This window comes from Octodon degus, unplaced genomic scaffold, assembly GCF_000260255.1.
Source record: "Octodon degus isolate 3935 unplaced genomic scaffold, OctDeg1.0 scaffold00009, whole genome shotgun sequence".
Lineage (NCBI taxonomy): Eukaryota > Metazoa > Chordata > Mammalia > Rodentia > Octodontidae > Octodon > Octodon degus.
The window spans coordinates 21,333,671-21,337,434 of NW_004524585.1; the positions used below are offsets into that span (position 1 = coordinate 21,333,671).

Consider the following 3,764-nt stretch of genomic DNA (forward strand, 5'->3'; position numbering starts at 1 on the left):
GCGTAGCTGTTCTATATCTGGATTTCTGTGACATAAAGTTCTATGACTATAAACTTCTTAAAATTCACAAGACTATGCACTCCAGGAAGTGAATTTTAGTTTATGTAAATTTTATATTTTTGGAAATTAAAACACATAGATTTTTAAAACAAAATGACATACACTGAAGACATGAAATATTGCTGATGTTATCTTAGAAATACAGCCCAAGGTATAGCTTACAGAAGTCTAAAATAAAGAGCCAGAGTAAGGGAACAGAACAAAGACTGAAAACTCTCAGTCAAGAAAGATGGGCAGGAAGGAAGGCACTTTGATTTTTGAAGACATGACTTCTCGTCGAGATTTGCATTTAGTGTTCAAAATGGGAAATCGTTTCCAGACGACACATTTCTTTCAGGATGACCTGGAGATGAAGGTTCTGCAGCATGGAGAATTTGAAGAAGCTGCAATGCTGCATGTAATGGGCCTTCTGATGGGAAATGGAGTGAAACTATGGTGGGATTCAGGCCTGAGGATAACCATTTTGTTGCAGAGCTGACTTAAAGTTATGGCATTGGAGACTACAAACTTGGCAATGACTTCATAGGAATCATGCTTGCTTCTAGCCAAGCTGTCAAGAATGCCAGTAAGCTGGAGTGGCCACTCAGCAAAGCTGCAGAAGGAGTTTTTGAAACTGAAGCCCCAGGAGGATATAAATTCTATTTGCAGAAGCATGTTCTACCTCTGTCAGCTCCTGTATTAAAAGAAACTCTAGCAGTGTCTGATCTTCAGAAACCCCTGAACTACTGGACTGATCTCCTGGGAATGGACATTTATGAACAGGATGAAGAAAAGCTGAGGGCCTTGCTGGGCTACGCTGAGAGCAAGTGTAAGCTGGAGTTCCAGGGCATCAAGGGTTCAGTTGACCATGCAATTCTTTTGGAAGAATTTCCTTTTCTTGTCCCCAGAAAGAGTTGACAGACTTACAAGACTTGAAGAGAGGGGAGCATCAGAAGATCTTGGCTCCCCTGGTGAGCCTTGATACCCCTGGGAAGGCAACAGTACAAGTTGTCACCCGGCCAACCCTGATGGACATGAAATTTGCTTTGTTGGAGATGGAGCATTTCGAGAACTTCCTAAGGTGGATCCAGAGGAAAACAAATTGTTGGATGATGCACTAGCAGCAGATAAAAGTGACAGTGGTTTGCTAAAAGAAATAAAGGCTTCAGGTTAATGGAAGACATCATGTGGAGCAAGCATTTGTAATCCCCATCCAGCACCTGGAGCCCTAATGTATCTGCTTATGATCAATGTTCTTACTATTTATTTGTGTCCTGTGCAGGCAAGGAGGCCTGGCTGGTGAAGACTTGTGCATTTCGATCTTTGAAAGCACTAATATGCTTTAAAAATGAAACTGATTATCATTGCTCCAAATAAAGGAAAATTATTGCTGTAACCTGCACTGTCACTGAATGGCACACTCTAGGTAGCATTAAATTAGTAACAAAGTATTTTCTAGATTAGAGGAGCTTTATGGGACTTTCCGTTTGGTAGGGGATGAAAAGTGTTTACATTTCGAGTAAGTAGCCAGAGAACAGACAAAAGGATTTAAGGATTTAATGTGTTTTGATAACCCCTGGCTTTGTGCTAGTGTCTTTATAATTTTTTCATCCTCTCAAGAAAGGATCTTAAAATAGCTTAAATTATTTCTTCAGCCTTAAAGAAATTTGTTTTCTCTTTGGTTGTATACAAGTTGGTTTTAATCACTGGAAATAAAGTTGCATTTGGTATACTCATTATTAATTTTTTTTAAAAAATGCTTCTTACATTATGTACAGGGTACAAATTCCCTATGATGATTGTGACCATTATGTATATCAGAAGTATACCAATAAACCATGCTATTATTTTTGATTATGAAAAAAAGATTGGCAACATAGTTTAAAAAGCACCTGTGTATACAACAATTCAAAATCAATACTACTGTTATTGAGGTCATTTCTAGCAAAACAGCTGGTTTCTAAAAGAAAAAAAAAACATGATTTGGGCATTTTTAAAAAGAGTGCTCATCTTAAAAGGAAATTAGGTTATCACCAGATTTTAACAGCAATGCTTCATGCCAAAAGACATATAAATTATATTTTTAAGAATTTCAGTTGCATAAGATGTATATAAAGGATTCTATATATTCAGCAAAATGTACCTTCAAAGATAAAGAACACTAGAGAAAATATTATTAGTAGCAAAGAATTCAAGAATGTTCTCATGGCATTTTCTGGGACTGGATTTGATAAAGAATTTTGCTAACACACACAAATGACTAGATAAATAGCAACATAAGCATTGATGGTAAGGATAATATTATATACTTATATTTAGAACTGCAATGAAGTGATAGTTAAAGGAAAAAAATACAAGATTTAATTGTTTCACACTCAGATTCTGTAGACAGATTTCAATTACTAAAATAAGAGAAAGAAATGAAGACGGTGTATGCAAAACTTACTTATACCTGTGTTCCATAATCATATTTATAGTGATAATATCAGTATTGTTATTCAGAGACTGTAGTATGCGGAATGCAATAAAGAAAAAAGGAGTTTTTGGTATAATTCTATCACTTTCTGTGCTCTTGAGAAGAGAATAAGTAAAAAAAGCATTTAATAGTGAAACTAAATTTAAACTACCAATATAAACTCATATAAGTATATGTATTTAAAGGTATATTATTTGTGTGGAGATGTTGCCCAGCTCAAAAATGCCTATAAATAGTAACTATCTCAAGATAAAGAAGCACTCTTAACATTTAGTTTTTAATCTTGAAGTCTAAATTTTCACAAAGTAAAGCAAAATTTGGTTTCTTAGAGAAAAGCCTATTCTAGAACCAAGATTCAGGTAACCGTGGAGAGTCTTGTCCCACCACATAGAAAATAGCAATGAGAAACTCCAGGAATAAGGACCAGGGAGATGGCTCAGTGGAGTAAGCGCTTCCCTGGCAAGCGCAAGGGCCTGAGTTCAATCTCTGGTTTTGCCAAAGAAGGAAGGAAGGAAGGAAGGAAGGAAGGAAGGAAGGAAGGAAGGAAGGAAGGAAGGAAGGAAGGAAGGAAGGAAGGAAGGAAGGAAGTCCAGGAATAAAGGCCAACACATTCATTGTTTGTCAAGCCAAATGGGAAGGGTTCTCACTGGTTTAAAAAAAAAAAAAAGGATAATTTGAGCTTCCTATGGATCAAAACAATAAGCAAAAAGGCCAACAGCTATTTAGGAAGATGACTGAAAATCAGTATCTTGGAAATTGGTAAATTAAAGAAAATACAGCACTTAAGTTTCTCTGCTTCTTTCCTTATAGACTGCTTCCCTGAATGTTTAACTACACAGATCAAAAGAAGCAAGTCTTCATAAATTTCTTGTAACAAATGAAAAAAAAAGCTAAAATTGAAATACCATTATTTTGCGACCTCTAATATATTGATTAATCAAAATAGTAAGCATCAATTATTGCTAATACGAGAGAGACAGAACCAGAGTTTATATTTTTCCAACCAAAAAAAAAACAAATTTGCCAAAAGGATGAAATCTCACGTCCCCATTAAGCTTCTGGATTCAGCTTCCATCTACAGGAACTCGCAGGGCAAAGGGCTACGTTGAACAGTACAGTGCTATGCGTATGAAATTACCCAAAGCCAAAAGGATAAATCTATGTTCATTGACCTAAGTTCCTAAATAAATAAATTCCAAAGAAGAATAAAACAATCTTTGTGTTAAAAGATAGAGAAGGAACAGACAAT

At 35.8% G+C, this 3,764-nt stretch overlaps 1 pseudogene; it reads left to right on the forward strand.

Annotated features, from left to right (window-relative positions):
- Window positions 1–325: 325 nt before the first annotated feature.
- Window positions 326–1,213, forward strand: LOC101577634 (annotated as a pseudogene).
- Window positions 1,214–3,764: the final 2,551 nt, after the last annotated feature.